Below are 23,304 nucleotides of genomic sequence, written 5' to 3' on the forward strand. Positions count from 1 at the left end.
GCTTAAGTGATACTAAGAGTCCTGTAGTCCAACATTGAATGTATCATGGAGGGTAAATACCTAGGAGTGGAATTGCTGGTCACATGGTAGGTGTTTAATCTGATAAGGAACTGCCAAATTATTTGTCATAGTACCTGTAACATTTTGACTTTTCCACCAGTGTTGTATAATAATCCCAGTTGCTCCATATCCTTGTAAACGCTTGGTATGTTTGCCTTTTTAAATGTAGCCATTCTAGTGAGTATATCATGATGTCTCATCAAGCTATTATTTTGCATTTCCCTACTGACTAATTATGTTGAAGCTCTCTTCTTGTGCTTACTTGCCATTTATTCATTTTCTTTGTTGAAAGTGTGTTTAAAGCTTGTCTCCCTCCCTCCCCCCAAATGGGGTTGTTTGGCACTGAATTTTAATACCATTACTCCGTTTATATGAAGAAATATAAAGAAGGTATTTTGTTGCTGACATATTCTCAAGAAAGGAATATCTTTCAATGATATTTTTGTTCTTTGGGGCAGGCATAGAAGGGTTCTTTTGTCATCTGTTGGCCTATTTTAATTTACCTTACCCTGCTTCACAACATATACTCTTTACTAAGTCTGTCAACTTTTATTCTCTGGGAAAACCACATGTGAACTCACTACCCTTCTAACACACATTTGAACATGTACATTGATTGCTTGCAAACCTTGATTCAGTTAAAAGCCTCCTTAATTATCTTACGTCATCAATCTACAGTAGTCAGGCAAGTGGTCCCACATTTATTGGTTCCCTTGCAACTAGCACTGTACAGTGTAAAGAACTGTGGAATAAACAAATGACTATTGATAATAAGCTGCTAACCTAGGCAACTAAAGTGCTCTTGAATGATTCCAGAGTTGTAGAGGGTAAGAGTTCTGTCTGAACTGATGGATCTAATAGTATATTATCTTGAAATTCTTACTAAAAACTGCTTACTTAAGCTTTGACTATAGAATATCTACATTTTACTTGATAGCTATCTATGAAATCTACTTGAAATTGTATTGTAACAAAACTATGATTATGATTTAACTGTGAATAAGAAAGGGAAATTCTATTTTGAGAATAGATGTGCCTAGGTTAGACCGCCTAAGAGTATTTCAAATTTCATTTCAGATTTTTCATTCATTGTTTAATCTGGCTTCACCAGTGGAATGAAAGGCAGAGTATGTTCTTGGACATTAGTAGTGTTTTGATTAACATAAAGTTAAATTGACTTACGTTCATGCTGTGTAGAATAATAGCTGTATAGACAAATAGATTAAATTATACGTCTTAAGTTATTTATGGAAATAAAAAATTTGTTATGATCTAATGGAGCACTGGATAGGCACCTAGGAAATCTGAGATCTAAGGACCACTTTTGCTGTGTGACTTTGGAGAGGTCACTTGACTACTCTGATCTTTCATTTCCTCCACTGTGAATTAAGGTGATAGGAGCAGATGGCTGTGCAGTCCCTTAGCTTCACAGTTGTTTTTATTAGGATGGTTTTGATGTCATATGGCAACTTTGAAGGTCTTCACAGGTGGTATTTTTCCCCATCCCAGTCATACTTGTGTGAGTCTTCTCTCTCTGAATCATTAGAGTAGGAGTTCAGCTGTTATTTTCTCTCTTCAAAAATGTGAGAAGGAAAAGGCAAAAATAATAATAAATTTGAAAAGGAATTTTTGATACAATATTAGGACAAAACAAACAATATTGGTTGCAAAGTAGTAAAATATAAAATGTCTTTACTTTGTTATTATGGTTCACAATCAATTTAAGTTGGGCCCAAAGATATTTCGGTTAAAATTTCTCTAACATTCTATTAAATGTATACAATTTTATTCTTTTTTTAAAAAATATATTTTATTGATTTTTACAGAGAGGAAGGGAGAGAGATAGAGAGTTAGAAACATCGATGAGAGAGAAACATCGATCAGCTGCCTCCTGCACATCTCCCACTGGGGATACGCCCGCAACCCAGGCACATGCCCCCGACCGGAATCAAACCTGGGACCCTTCAGTCCACAGGCCGACGCTCTATCCACTGAGCCAAACCGGTTTCGGCTACAATTTTATTCTTTTTAATTCCTGGGATCCCATAGATTTCAGCAGACAAAGAAAATAAAATCTTAAATTGTAGGTAGTAAGCAATCAAAAAGAGCCATAAACTTGGAGTCTATATTCTTTTTTAATCCAGTACTAATTTTACTTTTTGTTCTTGTTGAACATTGCTAGGTAATAGGACAGAGAAAAATAGATTGTTTTGAAAAGTTTTAATTTTAGAGGGGGAAATATCCATTTTAGTTTTTATTTCAACAGACATTTCCAGGCATTTGTTTGTTTGTTTGTTTGTTTATTTATTTATTTATTTATTTATTTATTTATTTATTTTTGAAGCTAAACAAAATCTAGGCCAAGGTTTGCAGGCTTACTAATAAACATCTGGCAAATCGTTCATTACACATCACTCCAGAAAGAAGAGGAGGTTGGGAAGCTGGTGTCATCTGTTGAAGTCCCAAGTGCCTCCTTAAAATGTTTTACTATGGATTACTTCCATAATCATGCAAAATAGAGTAAATCTCAATAAAAAACAAACAAAAAACAACAACTATTATACTCAGAGCATTTTTGTTCCCTGCCTGTGAGCTACCACTTTTCTGTAGACAAAGATGTAGATGTTGGACTGATGGCGTACCGGAAGCAGATGCTAGTGGAGAAGACGGTTCCGTTTTCCACCATGCTATTTTCATTTGAGTGGCCAGATGTACCGATAAGAGTCACTTTCATGATTCATTGAAGTATATCCCAATACAAATGAGAAAGAAAAAAAACAAAAACATTTAGGTGTCAGAAGGCCTTAGGGACATGACTTTCCCCCTTTGTAAAACGGAGTCATGTTATTTCTGGGTCTGAGTACGTGCCCAGTCCATGTTACTTGTTCCTTTCCTAACAATGGAGTACTCTCTACTCAAAAATGTGGTGCAGCATGAGGACTGGAACTGTGTTTGGAGGACAAGATAAAATGCTGCTTTGTAATATTTTACTCCCTTGCAAACATCAACAAAGTTTCTGAAATATAAGATATCTGTTTTCCTTCCCAGTTTGCAGTTGTTTGTGAGAAGGCTGGATCATTTCCTGCAGGATTTTGTGACAAGTTGTGTGTGGGATGTTGTGTCGGGCATGGTGGGAAGCCCCGTAGGGGGTGGGGGGGGGCGCGGACTCCTTTGGTTTGTTTTCCAAACCAAACACAGCCTATCCTATAGTTGATTTTTGTTTTTTTCTAGAATCAATGTAGAGTTTGCCAGAGCAGCTGTGTGTTAGAAAGAAGATTTGAACCCAATCTTTTCCCACAATCTTTTCCCAGGTATATGAGGAAATATACTCTTTGTTATTCAGTGACAATAAGTTTCCTTTTTTTAAAATCCTTACCAAAGGATATATTCTTATTGATTATTTTAGAGAGAAAGGAAGGGAGAGAGAGAGAAACATCGATCGATTACCTCTGGTGAGCACTGCGACCGAGATTCAAACCCGTAACCTAGGTATATGCCCTGACTGGGAATTGAACTGCAACCTTTTGGGGCACGGGGACAACGCTCCAACCAACTGAGCCACCTGCCTGGGGCAGATCAGTTTCTTTTTAATGACACTTTAAACACTAATCACTTTTATTCTCCAAGGTAACTTGTGTTCCATATTCTTTTAGGAATCCCCAATTGGACACCTAGAGCACCTATCCTGTTCGTTTCCAGTCTTGAATTGGAAGTTAGCAACACTCTCTGAGGCCAACACTCTCTGAGAGGAAAATAAATGGTAATCACATGTTCAAAATATATTGTTAAATTCATATAACTCTGATAATCATAGACACAACCTTTTATTTGTTGAGCAGAATCTAGGTCACCCTCTCCCACTTCCCCCACCATTTCTTATTTCCCTTCTCTTCCCTCCCTCGTGCCCTTCTCCTGTCTCCATTCTCCTCCCTCCTCTCTGTCAGCTTACCAATACTTTTCTCTCCTCCCCCTCCCTCCCCTCTCTTCCTTCCTTCTATGTATTCATCCGCAGCCATTTGTGGAGTCTGTCCCGAGCTGGTCACTGTTCCACTGTCCTCTTGGCCCCGAGACGCATGCACTTCTCCTGACCCTCTCTGAGGTTGCCTGGGTGTCTGCTGGCAGTGGCTTTTTCTTCGAATTCTGTGGATATTTGACCTCCCTAGTTTGGACCGTTAGAATTGGGATCACTCATGGGGATGAGTAAAGCAGGAGCAGTCTACTGTCTGCTGGCCTGTGAAATTGTCAATATTCTCATGTGGCGTGAGACCTGGTATTTTTTTCCAATCACTGACATAATACATATGTTGCAAAACAATGACATGGTACCAACCTGTACCATAGCATGTGACTATGGACATTAAAGCCACTCCCCTGAGGTAAAACTGATTAAATTGGACTGCACATATTAATTATTTTCCTCTCTATGCATATGCTAATGTTGTCAATAAAGGCGTTCAGTCTGTAATAAGTGCCTTAACTCAATGGGCAAAAATATCTGGGGTAAAGGCAATTTTGTAATTCCTGCTAAATAGTGCACCTTATTTCTTTCTTGTTCTTCTTGGCCATTGCTAACTGAAATGGCAATTTCTGTGAGTTGGGCAACACTGGCATTCTCATGTGCCTGGTTCATGTTGCTGGTGTTTTGTAGTCACTTTGTAGTTGAGCTGCTGCTTCCCTGCTGTTGCATGAACAGTGCATTCATCTTTCCAGTATTCCGTAGAGAACTGGACCCTGGTGCTGCCCAGTCTGCCAGCACCTTTACCCTGGTGCTTTGTGGGAGTGGGGAATGTCTCCCTTGGCGGAACCTCTTGTGTAGTACATCCACTCCAGATGGCTCTTGAGACATCAGTTTCATAGTTTTGTAATGTCTCTGTCTGTCCTTAAGTTGACAACTGTGAGTCAGTGGATAGCTTGCTCAGTTGTCTTCTTCCTAACGCAGTGGTTCTCAACCTTCCTAATGCCGCGACCCTTTAATACAGTTCCTCATGTTGTAGTGACCCCCAACTATAAAATTATTTTTGTTGCTACTTCATAACTGTAATTTTGCTACTGTTATGAATCGTAATGTAAATATCTGATATGCAGGATGTATTTTCATTGTTACAAATTGAACATAATTAAAGCATAGTGATTAATCACAAAAACAATATGTAATTATATATTCAATATGTGTTTTCCGATGGTCTTAGGCGACCCCTGTGAAAGGGTCGTTCGACCCCCAAAGGGGTCGCAACCCACAGGATGAGAACCGCTGTCCTAACGGGACAGCTTCTTACCATAGTTCTGGCCTCCCTACTGCCTTTTCCTTTAGCCTTTGTTAACCTCTTCACACACCCTCAGAGTTGACCCCCCTTGGTACTCCCCACTCTATCCAAAAACCATGTGCCATGATTCCAATAGCCCTTATTCCACCATGTACCCAGGTGTTTGTTTCTTTGAATTTTCAGCTGCTGAGGTGGGCCCTGGCTTGTTTAGCTCAGAACTGAGAGCCTAGTGTGGTCAGGCACATAGTGGGTCAGCTTAACTAAGCAGCTGATAACCTTTGAATGGACATGGGGCATCTAACCAGACCGAGGCTCTTTCTTCTGAGATGCCTTGTGCTCTGGTCAGTTAGAGACCCTGGCCTTTGGGTCATGTGCTCCTGGGCAATTGAGCTGGGCCAGCTCTGAAGCAGGACATCAGTTCCCGTATTCTGAGGTTCTTCAGAGAAATTGCGGGGAGGGTCCCGCCTATGTTTATGAGTTGTATTGTGGATTGTGGGGTGCAGCTCCGGTCAAACCAGACCTGGCCCCTTTCCTGTCTGTTACCGTAGCTCTTCTCATGGGTAGGACCAAGGGTGGAGAGACGGATTCTTTGGGGTTGGTGGGTAATGTGGCTTTGGCATTAGGATCTGGGGTCAGCGTCAGGACTCTGTCACATATGACATAAGGGACCTTGGATAGCTGTTTACTCTGTATGTCCCACTCTCTTCACCTGCCAATCAGGATAATAACAGTACCCAGAGCATAGGACTCCTGTGGGCATTAAATGAGTGAGTTGCTACATAGACTGGCCCTATGGAAATGTTTAATACACGTTAGTAGCTTTTGTTACTATCATTGTTTACAGATGGAGATAATAATATTGACTTCTCCTGGTTACTGTATACAGTAAATGAGATGGCGTATATAAAATACACTGTGCCAGGCACACAGTGTACCCAACAAGTGGTAGCCCTCGGTGATAATGGTAAAATGACAATAGCATTATCAGCAAGTGTGTTCAGACTGTGACCCTGCATGTTGGCTAATGTCAAACAGGCTTTGCCAAGAATGGCTACAAGTTTAGCTTGTCCACCAGATAGTACTATTTATTGACAGCTTATGTTATTTAAAAATCTCATCATTGGTTTATTAAATCATTTCTACACTTTGGTCACAAAATTAGTTCATAAAAGTTTTTTTAAATATGTTTTTATTGACTTTGAGAGAGAGAGGAAGGGAAAGGGATAGGGAAATGGAAACATCAATGAGAGAGGCACATCATTGATCAGATGCCTCCTGCACAGCCCCCACTGGGGATCCACAACCCAGGCACATGCCGTGACTGGGAATTGAACCAAGGACCTCTTCGCTCCTGTGTTGACACTCAACTGCTGAACCACACTGGCCGGGCTAATTCATAAAAGTGTTCGTATGATTGACTGTTGGAGTGAATAGAAGAGTATGTAGTCCTATATAGTTCTTTTATTCTTGTCGGTGTCCACTTTTTAAATAAAAGGGCAATTTTTTCTTGGCTTTTTATGAAATTTTAAAGCTAACTTAAGGATAATTAGCACTAGAATCTGTTAGCCTACATGATCACAATATATATGTGTAATTATTTTGGTCTCTCTCATTAGATAATGCCTTTCTTTCATCATTCTTAACTGAGAAGTATACCGAAGTACTATCACCCATGCTATATGGCTGTTCCAAAACTATAAAGCTGAAATTTAATAACACTTGGTTCTATTATATCTAAATTAAACAAGGCTTACACAAAAATTTTGACATTCTTTTCCCTCTACTTTGAACCAAAAGCACATTTGGATTTTTGGTGCTTTAGAAAATTTCTTATCATTTGTTTTACACATTTGTTGTTGTTGTTTTATACAGTTAACAAATGATATTACTTGCTTAGGAAAATCTTTTAAAGAAAAGAATATATAATTGAAGTGACTGGGAGTCACCTTAGAAAGAGAATGTCTTTGAGCCCTTCTGGCAATAGAGCCTGTCTTGTTATCTTTGCACCCGTGTCTGGCATTGGGAAGGCTCAGTGAGGATGGAAACTAAATTAAAAATGCAGCAAGAGAATTGGAGAACTGAACACGCCTTTGTTAGAATGCTGAGAATATGATGACTTTTCAAATGTGCCTTTAGTATTACTGCAACACAGTTTAAACTGTAAATAAAGACATTTGAGTGGGGGTGATCTTTTGTGTGTATTTGAATGCAGTTCTTGTTCTTTCTATCCTCAGTTTAGGATGCTGATGGCCTGGAGTCTCCCTCTTCTTGCCTCTGTCCCCACTCCCTTGTATTCCCCCCTGCCCCCCCCGCCACACACACACACACACACACTCACCGTCCTTCCCTGTCTACCTTCCCTCCTCCGTGCCACCTCCTGCCTCCTTTTCAGGTAGACCTTGAGCAAGGCCCGGTCTGTCCCTGCTCTCACAGCATTCCTGTGCAGGGGCCTGGACTACTTCTTCAGACGTCCTGATGGGGAATTCGAACTAACAGCAGCAACTAGCGTTGAGCAATAATGCACTACCCCCGCCCTTTCTGCTGTTGTGGCTTGTGTTCGGGTAGACCCCATCCATGCATTACACACCCCGGGGAGGGAGCCGCCAGCCTGTCGGAATCCCTGGTGATACATCTCCGGTCATGACTTAAATCCACCGCTGAGATGGTTTTGTCAATGCTCTTTATACATTGTTTCTCAGCTAATTTTGGGGGGAAAATTTCTGCCTCTATCAACATCATCACTATATTCTGGCCCAGAACAGTATTATTGTTGCGTTTCTCAGGAGAGATCCAGTTTCAGACAGTTTTAATATTCTTCCATCTGCCAGTGCTCATTCGTCATGGTAGAAATCTAGCGGATGCCTCAACGTGCTTAGTGTTCTTCTCAACGGTAGACATTAGCCTCTTTTTAAAAAAATATATTTTTATTTATTTCAGAAAGGAAGGGAGAGAGAGATAGAAACATCAGTGCTGAGAGAGAACCATTGATTGGCTGCCTCCTGCACACCCCCCACTGCGGATGGAGCCCGAAACCCAGGCATGTGACCTTGACCGGAATCGAACCTGGGGCCCCTCAGTCTGCAGGCTGACGCTCTATCCACCGAGCCAAGCCAGCTAGGGCTTAGCCTCTTTTCACTGATGTGTGTGTGTGTGTGTGTGTGTGTGTGTGTGTGTGTGTGTGAAATTTGCATAACTTTAAAATTTTGACTTTGTTACATGGTTGCAATAGGTTATGATGTGTCTTGAGGTCAAACAAGTAAAAATAGTACAGCTACGTCTCAAAATCGGTGGGAGTGTCAAGTAAAAGTTTCTGAAAACCAGTTTAGTTGCTGCTATGAGTGGGATAAATGAGTGGTCCCATCCCCTCTTTCGCCCCCACCTTCCCCCACCAGACGTGACCTTTGATTTAAACTCTCACTGAGTTTGCCTCCTCACTTGCTTTTAGTATTGATCTGACCTGAGTACCATCAAAGAGCAAACCCTTTAAGCGGGAGTGTGTTTCAATATGTAGTAATAAACAGTTCTTCAGACCCTTCAAAGCCCCCAAGTTTGAATTTTCTTCTCCAAGTCATGAGTGTCTGTTTTTTATAATGTATGTAATGTAAACTTAGATTTTTCTAGACTGACTTTCCTATTGATGTCCAGTCATACTTTTATTTATTTACTTATTTTTACCTTATTTTAATGTTGAAGAAGGAAAACATCTGATGGTATGTTTTGGTTGTTCAAGGCTTTTTGAGACCATTAAGTTGTCAATAGACCTTTTGTGTATTAATGACATTAAAGTACAAGTATATTAAGTTTTTTTTCCCCAACTTAGTCTATAATCCTAGGCTCTAATTAACCTTCTATAAAACCTGTTCTACTTGTTACACATGATTCTTTACCAAAAAAATTAATAATAATTAGCCCTATTTTGGGATTTTTGTACACAAATGTGTAATTTGACTTTCCTCCTCTAAAAGGAAATTTGTTTATTTTATTGAATTACAATGTTTACAGCATACATCACACACTTCAGTCATGAAGGTGAATTTGTTTTTTAGCAAAGTTTAGTAGCATCTCTTTTCTGTGACTACCTTGCTTGGCCATGTGTTCTGACTTGTTTCCTAAGTTGATCAGAATTGGAAAACAGACATTTCTTTTCTCTCTCTCATTGTTCAGGCAGCCAGGCAGGCCTCATCCTCTTATTTGTTTTCCCTTCTGTCTCTCCACCTACTGCAGGTAGCATTTCATCTCTGAGGCCTTGCTCTGTCTTTGGTCTCTGTCACCTGAACAGATAGGCATCACCCAGTGGGACACAAGCAGGGACTGTCTGGATCTAAAATGCTGGGTGAATGGGACCAAGTGAATTCTAGATTGTTCTGACCTAGTAACTCTCCCAATTTTTGTTTCTTCATCTTCAAAAGGAGGCTAAATGTACCTATTGGAAAGCGTGCCATCTTTGCCTCTCTGAATGACGGCTAATGGCATATAAATGTACTATAGCCTCTCTTCACTGAAATTTTACATCTCAGGTGTTAGTCACCCTGGATCAGATGGCAAAGCTGCTATGACTCCCTTCCCCCCCCCCCCATCCCCACCCTAGGGAGCATTGTTGATGACTGTTGTCCTTGCTCAGAACTGTGGCGTCTTTTGTATATGAGAAACATGGAGTGTCTAAGATAGAGATGTAGCAGATTTGAGTTTAACTCCTTGATTTGACAGGAGAAAATTGAAATGATTTTACAGTTACCTTCATTTCATATATTTATAAGAATGTAGCAGAGATATCTTTTCTATTGCTATTCTTAGTATACATTAATAGACATTCTTTGTGTGATGAAAATATCTAAGGAAAGTAGCTAGCACCTTCAGTCACATTAAAAGCGATCAGCCTGCCGTACCCACCCCAGCAAGGGACAGATGTGCTTCATCTGAGACCTGTAGGAGCAGACTGGCATTCGGTTTCCTAAGCGGCCACGTGTTTGTATTTGCTCATTTAATAGTTCACGTGCCAGATGTGCCCTGGGCATTCTCAGCACCTTCTGAAAAGGCCAGGCTCCTGCCTAGGCCTGGATTTAGGAAAGGGCGTTCCCCCCATGTCCTGTGGAGGGCATTCTGCCCTGTGCCCTGCGGTGCCAGGGATTAAGTGACAGTTAACCTGGCTCTGCTGGCAGTCCCAGGCCCCCGCCCACTGGCCCTAAGTCATCCTCACTCTGAGAATGTGGGGGGACCGGCTTCCTGGGAGAGCCTCCTGTGTGGGCCATGCTAGAAATGCAGAGCATTTAGGTCACCATTAACTGGGCTGGAAGAGTGAACTCGTTTCCCTCAGAGTGAATGAGATGTGTTCGTTGCTGGTTGACAGAGGGGAACCAGCAACCCTGAAGAAGCACAGACAACGTTCCAGGGAGCAGGGCCTTTGTCACCAGCTCCATTTTCTCTTTGTCCCCTTCCACCTGCTAGACATCCCTATAGAGCAGCCGTGGGCAAACTATGGCCCGTGGGCTGGATCTGGCCCGTTTGAAATGAATAAAACTAAGAAAAAAGAGAAAAAAAGACCGTACCCTTTTATGTAATGATGTTTACTTTGAATTTATATTAGTTCACACAAACACTCCATCCATGCTTTTGTTCCTGCCCTCCGGTCCAGTTTAAGAACCCATTGTGGCCCTCGAGTCAAAAAGTTTGCCCACCCCTGCTATAGAGTCTCATTCACATGGGATCACATTGAATCGACATGGTCATAGTAATTTCATAAGTTGTCACTGTAAAAGGCTGTGTTAGGAATCTGTCCGGTCCGTAGGACAGTGGGACATGCAGGAGGAATTTCAGAGTTCAGTGCCTGCTCTGCTAGTGGACTGAGTCACCAAGAGGGAAGTCAGCCTCCTGGCCTGAAGGTCACCTCTTCTTGGACTCACTGTACCCGCCTCAGCTCTCTTTGGGTGATCCCTGTACTTTTTCCCTACAAAACATTTACCTTTCGATTCGGGCATGAATTGTTCTCTCCAAAAAAGCGAATTCTGCTGTGTTCCGTGACAATCTATATTTATCGAACAGAGCAAAGCAAAGCAAAAGCAGTTTGCTTTTCTCTGAGCGTTTCACTTGACCACACCTGAAATAGTGAGCACAAAGAGCACTGACGGTCACTTACGTAGAGACCTTGGAGCTCCCGGATGGTCTTTTCCTTTGTCAGGACCACTTTGTTTATACTTTGCTTTTTTATCCTCACCTGAGGATACATGTTCATTAACTTTAGGGAGGGAGGGAGGAAAGGAATAATGGGGAGAGAGAGAGAGAAATGGGAAAATCTTAATTGCTAGGGCACATCGCTGTAACTTAACCATGTGAATAAACATTAAGTGGGAAGGTTCATTCTGGCAAGAAGTAGGCCCACCTTTTAAGCTAAAGCGTGATGATGTTTACCACTCTTCTAATTTACCCTTTTACCAAAACCTAAGCCATCCTATCATAATTATATATTTTTATGTATATACTGTATGTATACTATGATTATGTATGTCACTTAACTGTATTTGTGGTGGGCTCCATCACATAATTGGTTGTGGTACTTCAGTCAACACTTTAGAAGATATTCTTTCATCTTGATTTGTTGTTATTCTATAGCTTCTGCATATTTGGGGGAAGACACAGCCAGAGGGAATCACAGCTGGTGTATCTGAAGCTGAGGGGTCTTGTTGCCAGGTGGGGAAAGTGAGCGCATAACCTTGGAAGGTGAAATTCACCCACCATAGTGATCACCAACTGTCACTAACATGTGGCATTGGTTTTGTGCTGTAGCGATTGGTGAAGGAAGAACTTCGGGTCAACAACACTCCTGGCGTGAACCATCTGGTAAGTGAGGAGTTCCCTGAGGAGTGTGTGTATCACCACTCTCCCACTTTCAGCTCTAGGACTCTGTCATCCTGGAGTGAATTTTGGCTTTAAGTCAGGAAGCAGCATGAGGAATAGAACTTGTTTTCTAGTACCCAGGTCTTTTTCTGTGTGAAATAAGCCGGGGCCTAGCTTCAGTACGAAGTCAGATTTGGCTTCAGGTAAGCTGCATAAACTCTCCAAACTGTAGTTTCCTCTTGTTTACCACGAAGAGAAATAACTTCTGATTTTTCTGTTCCATAAGCCATACAATGTTTGGTTTGACTACTATGATCAAGCCAGTACATTAAAACAAGTAACACTGGACCAAAAATAATGTTACTTTTTCTTTTTAGACACCATTTTCTATCGTTGGTCCAGGATGTTACACTAATTGCATTTATGATGAAGACATTTTAAAATCACAGATGTTAATTGATTTAAAAATAGAACACATGCATTTTCATTAAGCTGTTGAGGAACAAGGTTTGGGTGCTTTTTCCTGATTTTTCTGGTTTAATTTAATAGTAATGAGGATCGTGGGTAAAATGTTAATGTTATTCAGAGATGACATTGTGTGACCCATTGGATTTTTGGCTGCTTTTTATACAGATTGTTTTGCACAGTATATTCCTAGTTTATTCAGATTTCTAGTTTACCTGGAATTTTTGCAATACAAATTTTAATTTTTCCCTATAGGATCGCCCCACCTCACATCTCGAGGCAGGGGAACTAGTTAGGCAATGCTGACACTGCCCCTGAAGAACCTGGAAGGGCTCCTCTGGACTGTTTTGGTTCAGCTGGATAAAGTGTGCCCTGTGTGCCAGGGTTTGCTGGGGCAGGGCTGCGTGCATGCTTTTCTCAGACATAAGACAAAGGTGCCAACAGAGGACTTGTTTCTTGTGCGTATTTTGTTTGCCACTATCTGAAAGCTAGAATCTTTGTCAAAACCAACTATCAAATCTCCCCTCCCTGGATCCTTGTATGAGAATTGAAATAGATAAAAAGCATCGCTCGCGAACATGCCAGGACTGTTTCTGACTTCTAGCTGTCCCACTTCACATTGCGGAAACAGGCCTTGTTCCTTTCAGCCCCGGAGACTTTGCACGACATGTTCATCTTCATCACATGTACTTCTCCCTCGGGCACCAGGAGCCGGCGCTGTTTGTGCTGAAATGAATGAGATGATTTTCCAAGGTGCACGTGTAATGCACCAGGGGTTGGCTGATATTTAGAGAACATGAAGAAAAGCAGTAGACACCTCACCAGGGCGAGACCCAAGAGACATCGACATTGATTCCCTCCTAGAATTTTGAAGTCTTATTGACGGCCGGTTATGTCAACTAGAGTTGTTTGTCCACGGGGTGTGTGCCTCCCCCAGGAGGACAGGCAGCTAGTAAATGTCAGCCCAGGTACTGGCAGCCCGTGGGTTCCGAGTGCCACGTGCATCAAGCCAGGTGGCCCGTTCGGGACGACCTGTGTCAGTAGTCAAAGCACTCAGATGCTGGGGTGTTTGCTTTTTAGGAGTATTACCACAAGTCGTGGGTTTTACTTTTGTCAGAAAGTTGCCGTGCAAAGCAGTATGGCCTAATGAAAACTTCCTTGTAAGTCAAGAATTTTCATTTTCATTCTGAAATGAATCACTGGCTAATTCTTAAACCGAGGAGGAGTTATTTAATCTCTTTGATTTTCTTACCCCAAACACTAATTCCAAACCCGAACACTTCCATGGTGTTTACTGTTGCAGGCACTGTTCTAACTACATGACCTCATTTCATCCTCAGTACAGCTCTGGGTTAGGTTCTGCTGTTATCCCCAGTTTATAGATGAAGAAACTGAGGCATAGAGAAATGAAATAGCTTGTCCAGAATCACACTAGGATTTGAATAGGATTTGAACCCAATGAGACCGGCTCTAGAATGCCGTTCTCTTAACTGCTGTGCTGTACTGCCTCTCTGAGAAATTTATATCACGTTTCCTGATTCCTTTGTATTTGGTTTGATGTGTGAATGTGCACGGACCCTTTTATGGAAGCTGTTTGAACCAGCTGCTGTTTCTCTGGTACTTGCATGGTTTGGAGGACCTGCATGAAACACTTGTCTGTGTTATTTGGGCATTACTTTCTGTAGCAGCGTGGGCTCATACCCACACATCTGAATGCTCAGAGGCACCGTGGCCACTCACATAGGCCACCATGGCGATGATGACATCTCCAAGATTGTGTAGTATGCAGCCTGGACAGTTGTGTGCCAGGCCCTTCATAAGCTGACGGGCAGCCTTATGTAGAAAACTTTCATGAACATACGGGAAATTCATATACTGTACCTCTGATAATGGTTCATGCTTTCTTTATGAGCTCACCTGAGTGCATCAGAGCGACCTGTCAGTAACTTCATGTGCTAAAAATGTCCATTTGAAAGCAGCAGATACCAGGCACATAAAGAAACTATTAGGGTTCTAACAAGAATCAAAGTAAGTGCCTGAACCAATTCCCAGTTTAGATGGGCATTAGTTGACCAGATGGTGGCTATTGCACTTACAAAAATAATCAGGCTAGCAATTTTGCAAATTATGGACATCATCCAATAAAATAAAAGACAATGTTAAATATTTCAGCTGTCACTTAGCTTCAAGCCAACAAAACTCACCCACTTAAGGGTTTTAGGGATTCCTGGATACAGTTGTAGGTAAAATCAGGCAGCGCTTGGAAGTTCTCATGAGACAAGGACAAAATACTGTGTGGATGAATTGAAGCAAAGCCCTCAAACTGTTTTATCAATTAAATATTCAATATAAAGTAGGTTATATAACATTTATACTGCTTAGTTTTTAAGAAATAATGAGTTAATTGGCTAAAATAAAAAGCTTTTTTTAAAAGCAGCTTTCATTATTTAGAAGTAAAGCTTAATTGTCTGTTAAAGTTATTTTAAAAATGAGTGAAGTGAAATTCATTGCAATCTGACAGTAAGTGGGTATGAGGAAGGTCTGTGCCATTGGCATGGCCACTGCCATGTTGGTGATAGGAGCAGGCGAAGCCCTGGGTCCTCATGTTGTGGGGCTCAGAGCCTGCCAGCATTGCATCCTCTTAAGGGCTGCACAGTGGCGCCCCCTGTCCCTGACAGCATAGTCACTTTTTCCCTTCCTGCTGTGTTGCTCTTCAGTTGGAAGGTTGACTAGTAGAGGGATGCAGTGGACTCTATGAGGGCAGGAAGTTGGGTCTGTCTGTGCCTGCTCTCGCCCCAGGGCCCAGAGCAGGGTGAGTCCAAGTGCGTGCTCCATAGTCTCTAAGTCAGTGGTTCTCAACCTTCCTAATGCCGCGACCCTTTAATACAATTCCTCATGTTGTGGTGACCCCCACTTTCATTGTTACAAATTGAACATAATTAAAGCATAGTGATTAATCACAAAAACAATATGTAATTATATATGTGTTTTCCGATGGTCTTAGGCGACCCCTGTGAAAGGGTCGTTCGACCCCCAAAGGGGTCGTGACCCACAGGTTGAGAACCGCTGCTCTAAGTGAAAGAATTGAACTGTTGACTGCTCTGAGTGTGCACACTCTTTACTTAGGAGGCATAGGTCTTGCATGTCTCCATGAACAGCTTGACTTCACGTGGCGCCTTGTAATGCAATGGGCCCATTTGGTACTGTGCCGCTCTGCCACTCAGCCCAAGTTCCTTCCATCTGATGGCCATGTCCATTAGGTGATCACAGTCATTCAAGCTCTGTTTAGTGATTAAACTTCAGTGGCCACCTATGCAAACCATTGCAGCAGGGGGGACCCACCAAGGAGTATTTTCATCTTAAGATTGTAATACCAAAAGGCAGACATTCCTTTAAGGTGAATTTTTCCTTCTTTCAGGTAAGAGCACTTTATTAACATAAGAAAAATAAAAAGTGATACTCCTTGAGCGAGGTAATAACCAAATTAACATTATCGAGTTAGCTGTAATTGAATTTTCATATTTTATACAATTGTCAGAACTAATCCTTATTGTGTATTAATACACAACTATAGGCTTTCAAATAAAATCTTAATAATTCAGCGTTCTAGGACTTGTAGATTCTCAGAAGTTATTTGTACATTTTATGGTCATTCTAAAGAGTGCCCATTTCATAGATGAGGAAACTGAGTCACATAGAGATTATAAGAGCCCAGGCATTAACTGTTAGATATACACTGAAGCCTTATAATTCCATGTATGGTGTTCCTTCTGTTATACTATGTATATTAAGAATCCTAAAAAAGCACATAGCCACCCATTAACAAATCTGAGATAACCAGAATGCTGTAGTGCAATTTCTTCCTTCCTCATTCATCTTTGGGAATCCCCTTAGAGCAGGTTTTCAGAGAAGAAAATCCATGTGCACATCTTCCCATGGATGAACACACAGGTGTGTGTTACCAACATTCTGACCTTCAGCTTGTATCACCGGCCCATATTCACTTTTCTAAGAAGAGTGATTGATGCCAAGTTCGGCATCCGTTAGTTGTTCAGTTTTAAATACTATGTCTGTAGTCTTACTCTATACGGTAACTATTCTGCCAAATGATGGTGTGGGGGGAGGTCCTGATTTACTGATTGATCATGGTCCAATTGAATATGCATTGCTTGGTGGTTTTACAAATACCAGAGAGAAATTACTTTAAAATACACAGGGTTATAAGTATGATTGATGTGTGCGTGTGTGTGTGTGTGTGTGCGTAACAGACTTATAGAACTGATGTTGTTGACAGCCATAGTGTTAATACACTTGCAAAGCAGAAGAAGTTGGATGGAAGAGTTATGAAGAGAAAATACCAGTGATGGTAGGGAGCATTTACAAACCATACTGAAATGGTATTCCAGGAGTGAACCTAATTAGGTGGAAAATAGAAACTCGGCAGATTTCTTTCTTATGAAAACAGTGACAACTATACAAGAAGAATGAGATACCCTAGATGTTTTGGAAGCAGTGACAGGAGCAATCAGCGGGACTTTTAATGGTGAAATGATTCTTACGCCTTAGTCCAAGAGTCCCAGCCGACCTGTAGGGGAGGTGTCTGGCATCACGGCTGTGTTTGGGTAGGAAGCCTGTAGTGAGGTTTGAGGACAAGAAGTGTATTCATAAACTGTAGGTGTATCTGCGGTGTCCCTGGAAGCTGTCATTTTTGTTTCCTCCTCCCATCTCCTTGGTGTCACCCCCAGAGGCCACTGAGCCTGGGCTGTGGTTCTGGGCACTGAGGCACAGCAGTTGACCAGGGGTAAGGTCAACTCAGAGATTATAATTAACCATTGGCATCTTCTGCTTTCTCTCTCTTTCTTCTTTTTAAACTGATATTAATCAAGCAGTGATACTTGTAAGTGTTTGAAGGGATAATTTCCTATCAAACAGTAGTAGAGGGATTCTGTCTTTGTACAGTTTATACTTGTTTTGGTAAATGACTGCTCTCTTGTAAAACTTGAGAGGCTACTTAATGTGTCTAATGATTATTGAGATTTTAGTGTATTTAAAAATAGCCTCTTCATGTAAGAGGTTAGTGTGCTTGGTGACCAACTTGAGAATTTTGGGGGAGAATTGTTTAATATCAAGATAGGACTTAAACTTTACTTTCTTTCTTTTAACTCTCAACTTCTCCAGAATGGTTATTAGCATAAAAGCTTCATGGATTCACATTCTCTAGGAGATATATATATTTATATATATACTGTTGAAATTCAGTGTTGATTTTAAATACTTGCTTAATAATCCTTAAACCCAGCCTGAAACTCTAGAGGGCTTAAGCATAGTTCATTATTGCAGTCACTCAGCAGTGAAGTGCTTAGCAGACATATTTTGCAGTGGTTTTTCTCTACCTTAGTCCCTTTCGAAGCACCTGCAAGTTCTTTTTAGGAAAATTATCTATTCATATTTTGAGGATAAAAATAGAAGCATTTGAATGTTCCTTTAGTGCAGATTTGGTGGGAGATATTTTGGTGCTGCTGCATATTTTGTATTTTAAAAGGAATATTAATACTGATTCACCATTGTTCTCCTGACTCGGCTGGGCCCTGACACTCTCGCTCCCCTAGGGGGGTTTTTCCCTCCTTGCCCCCCACCTCACATGGATGTGTTCTGCTATCCTGTCCGCGGTCATCCTTGTCCTTCCACCCCGCTCTGCCCTCCCTGGGCTCTCTCTCTTTTCTGTACTTTCTCTAGGATCTTGATCCTGGTTTATATATTAGGGACACTTTCATCCCTTCTTCCCTGACCTTAGCACCTTGTGACTTGCTCTGTTTTCTGTTGTCCTCCTGGGTCAGAGTCTGTCATCTCCCCTCCCTGCCCTCCTTGTTGACCCACTTCCTATGAGCTCAGCCTGAGCATCCGCTAGGCTCAGGCTTGGCCAGTTGGTCATCCTTCACCAGGGAACATCACCCCGCACCACGTCCTCACATCTGGTGCCAGCTGTTCTTCACCATCGATTATCTCAACATTTATGCTGCTTTCTAAGTCCACTCACCTGATATTCCATTCCGAACTCAAACCCACCGTGTCACAAACAGGTCTCCGGTGTTCCTGCTAATGTGGCCTCTATCCTGGCCTTTCTCCGGAGAACCACTGAGCTTTCATTGCTAAGGAACCGTCTTTGGAAAGCCTTGGAGAATCACCTGAAGTCGGGCATTCACTCATTAAGTATGTTTGTTCTTTGACTCTCATATTTGCCCTTTCCTGCCCTTCCTACGTTCCAAGTGACCTCCCCATCTTCTTTCATCACAGTGTTGCTGAAGCCACCTCTGATTGGTTACTCTGTTCCTCGGGTATTCTCTTTTCAGTCCACCCTGAATGTTGCCTATCAGTGAATCTTGATGAAATATTCTCTTCATGCTCCCTTGACTCTTAAAATCCTTTTACCTACTCCCGAGATTGGTGGTGGGGGGTCGGTAAAGGGCCCAGATGTGGAAGGTGCTCACCTTCTTCCACAGTCAAGTTCTATTGACCTTTCCAGCCATTACTGTTCTCCTTGGAACCCCTCTTCTAGGCTCTATTGATCTGCTTGAGATCTTGGATGCCTTCTGAAAAACCCATTCTTTTCCTTTGCTCACACCATTACTTAAAGTCCCTACCCCCTTTACTTCACTTAGCCAAGTAATGGTATTACCTGCCACTGACTGACCGTGTGCTCTGTACCTGGCAAAATGCTAATGAGCACAGCATATTTCTGTCACTTAATCCTCACCTCAACCCTGTACTGTTCTGTTCTGGCCTCATTCTCTTATCATTCTTATATTGATGGTCTCCTGGTACCTGCTTCATAAGGTTCTAGTGATAATTAAATGAGATGATTCCTAACAAGCCTGTAGACCAGTGCCAGCAAAGGGACTGCTTAGTCTTTAGACTTTTGTTTTTATGTGGGAATAAATGGTTACTCATTAGTTATTAAGTTAAAGTTACTAAAATTTGATATTCATGAACAGAAGAGACCCCGTTACTAATTAAAGGGTGTGCTTCACTCGGCTCTCCTGAGTCCGGGTGCAATGTTAAGCAGCACAGCCCTGGGGGACCCAGTTGCCAGGTGGACAAAGCCCTCAGCAGGGCATCACCTATGGGATGTGTTCAGCTACTGCCCATCTTGTGTTGCTTCATGCCTCTGCAGGATGGTTGCTGCTGTGCGGGGTTTGCACATTGCGAAGCTCTCCTGCTCTCTGTTCAGTGTGAAGAAGGTAGGCTGTCCTCCTCTCTCTTAAAAATGGACCATCACCCATCGGGTGTGGCTCAGTGATTGAGCATCAACCTATGAACCAAGAGGTCACAGTTCGATTCTAGATCGGGGCACATGCCCAGGTAGCAGGCTCGATCCCCAGAAGGGAGCATGCAGGATTCAGCTGATCAATGATTCTCTCTCATCATTGATGTTTCTATCTGTCTCTCCCTCTCTCTTCCTCTCTCTGAAATCAATAAAAGTATATTGAAAAAAAGAAAAAGAAAATGAACCATAGTCAGGAAAACAAAAGTGTCACCTCGTGTCTCTTAAAAGCAAAGCTCTAACTCGAATATACAGTGTTGTTTTAAGATCTCACAGTTTTAAATTATGAATGAGGATTATTTTTATTGTTTTATTCTTAACGGTATTAAAAAAACAACAACACCAAACCTGTAATATAAAATTTACTATCTTAATAATTTCTAAGTGTACAATTCTCAGTGGTGTTTTGTTATTGTTTCATATTATTGCTTTTTAATTTTTTGTGTTTATGAGCCAGATCTCTACAGCTGATATGAAAACTACTTAAGGGCTTGGGCCAGGTCTTGTCCGTTTCACTGCATTCAATCAATACGTTCATTATGTGCCAAGTATTATGTTTTGCATCCCTGACTTCGCCTAGCACACAGCAAATGCCAAACCTTTGATGACTAAGTTTAGGACATTTTTATTAAGAATAATTTTAGTGGTGGAATTTTTAAATGGCTTGTGTGAGAAGCCACAGTTTAGTCTTTTAAAATAAATTCCAAATCAGCTTTATCATGGGGAATTTTCTCACTTAAGAAAAAGCCATTGTAGGGTGATGGGGATTAATATTTGATTTTCACTCCCTCCCAGCAGGACTGGTATGATAGATTACTGTGTGTGTGTGTTGGTGTGTGTGTGAGTGCGTGTGTATGTGTGTGTGTGTATGTGTGCGCACACACTTAAACTGTAAGATTCAGTATTTCTATTTTAACCAAGAATCTCCCCAAGAATACACTTATTGTCATTTTATATTGCTGGTCAGGAATGAAAGGTTTAGTGTTTGATTTAGGTCCAACTCTCATATACTCTATAATGTTTGTGGGAATCAGTCTGGTTTAAATATAGCTTTCTATTTGGGGAATTTTTGAAGTTAGGGGACACAATAATGTATCCATCGATGATCAAATTTTGGTTGTACTTAGGCTATCAGAGATGTTTAAACTTAATTGTGATGGATTAAGATTATCAGCCACCTTTCATATGTAAATAGACTATGGATAGAAGTATATCATAAGAAAACTGGTTTTCTTTAATAAAAGAATATAGTTGATCATAGTCCTTAGGGACACGATAAATGTCAGAACTGCCCTTAATTAGGTCAGATGTTTCTGTTTAACTTGTAATAATCTTGGATGAATGTATGGATGGATGGACAGTAGGATGGAGAGAAACACTTTCTTAATTGATCATTCAGCACCATCACACCAAACATGTTATAATTTCTAGGCTCCACTGCATCTTATTCATTACACATACCACTAATCCTGTACTGATTGAAATTGCTTATTTCGATTCTTTATTGGCTTGTTTCTCTCAATAACCTGTGGGTGGCTGGGAATCAGGGACTGACTTGTGTTTCTGTTTTTAGTGCCTAGCAGAGCGCCTGGCATGGAGTGGAAATGACACACATGTCTATACATTGAAATAATAGCAGGATTGCTTATCAAAGCAAAGTGAGATGCAGAATATTTGTTTCTTAGCAATTAATGTCTGCTCTTAAGAAAAGCAGTAGGCCAATATCCTCTAATATTTACTTTCCTTGTCATAATATGTGGATGGCATGTTTTTCTTAGCATTCCCTGGGATTACTCAACAAGCAGACACAAAGGATACTCTATGCAATAGATAACCAATTACTATTTTGATGAATAAAAGATGAACACTTTTCCTAATACATGTCATAGAAACCTAAATAAATTGTAATATTGATGTTGCTGTTATCGATGTCAACGTTAGCAAACTATCCTGGAAAGGCTGATTCCTATTTTTAATATTTCTGAGAAATATTGCTTGCTTACACATGCTGGTCTTTAGAATAGTCCCCGTTATTAAAGATATTTATGTTCTGCTTGTTCGCAGATCTCATGAGTTTGTAGGGAGGAGAGAGACTTTCTGGGAAGCCTCCTGTGCTTTTTTTTCTTTTTCACTTGTTAGTTGCCCACTCCTGCCCGTGAGCACAGTAGATAATGCCGTAAGGTCCTGTTGGGATAATGTTATTTTTATGTGAATGGACTGAGGCTTGGTTTAGAGACAGTGGTTCTCAACCTTCCTAGTGCCGTGACCCTTTAATACAGTTCCTCATGTTGTGGTGACCCCCAATTTCATTGTTACAAATTAAACATAATTAAAGCATAGTGATTCATCACAAAAACAATATGTAATTATATATGTGTTTTCCGATGGTCTTAGGCGACCCCTGTGAAAGGGTCATTCGACCCCCAAATGGGTCGCGACCAGAACTGCTGGTTTAGAAGGAAGCATATAGGTTTTCTGTTGTTGCATGACAAACTTCCACAGAATTCCACAGCCATTTCTCAGCTCACAGTCCTGGAGGTGACAGGTGGCCAGGATGCTCTGCTCCAGGCCTCACACTCAAGGTGTTGGCCAGACTATGTATCTCCGTTGAGCTTTGGGGAAAATCTGTTTCGAAGCTCATTGAGGTTTTTGGCAAGACTGAGGTCCCTGTTTCCTGGCTATGGACCAAGGGCTGGCATCAGTTTCTAGATGTTTCTAGAAGCCCTTGCCCTGGGCCTTCTCATGGGCTTTCTCACAGCATCACGGCAGGATCCCTCATCAAATTCCCCGCACTTCTCATTTCTTTCATTTCTCTTCTGTGACCAGCCAGAGAAAAGTCTCTGCTTTTAAAGGATTCAGGAGATTAAACCAGGCCCCTCAGGGTAATCTCCCTATTTTAAGATTAATGCGCCATATAACATAATTAATCACACGACTGACGCCTCTTATATTTACTGTCCTGGGATTAGGCAGGGTGCACGCCAGGGGGTTGGGAATTCCTGGGGACCCTGTTAGAATTCTGCTTCCACAGAGAGCTCAGTCAAGGTGATGGGGAAATGCCACATCTGCCTCCACGCATACAGTACTTTGTACTTTGAGAAGCTGAAGACCTTGCTTTATGGGCTTTGTTCTCTCTTAACCATACTGATTTCTGAGGGAAATAGAAGCAGTCGGTTCTTCATGTAGAGATATGTTTTTACAGTCAGTAGGGCTTAAGGTTTGGAGTTTGTGGTTTTCATTCATTGATCTGTATTCTTTCAGCCAGTCACCCAGGGGCCTGGCCAGATGAGGACTGGAGTCAAGTGTGCAGTCTTGCAATTAACAGAGAAACCAAACTGACCCACGTCAAGGGCTTAATCCAGG

General features: G+C 41.5%; 1 protein-coding gene across 8 annotated transcripts in view; it reads left to right on the forward strand.

Annotated features, from left to right (window-relative positions):
- The window catches only part of FAM110B (family with sequence similarity 110 member B), a 124,265-nt gene that overhangs the window by 17,166 nt on the left and 83,795 nt on the right, over nt 1–23,304 (forward strand). For 6 of the 8 annotated variants that reach the window (XR_004972485.1, XM_036338288.1, XM_036338286.1 and 3 more), the window contains exon 2: nt 3,714–3,820. The exons of 1 other annotated variant lie outside the window; for it this stretch is intronic. The gene's annotated coding sequence lies outside the window, so the exon portion shown is untranslated. Of the gene's footprint in view, nt 1–3,713; nt 3,821–11,930; nt 12,159–23,304 lie in introns of all 8 variants that reach the window. One more of the 8 variants, XM_036338287.1, reaches the window with a different exon arrangement.

This window comes from Myotis myotis, unplaced genomic scaffold, assembly GCF_014108235.1.
Source record: "Myotis myotis isolate mMyoMyo1 unplaced genomic scaffold, mMyoMyo1.p scaffold_m19_p_16, whole genome shotgun sequence".
Taxonomy (NCBI): domain Eukaryota; kingdom Metazoa; phylum Chordata; class Mammalia; order Chiroptera; family Vespertilionidae; genus Myotis; species Myotis myotis.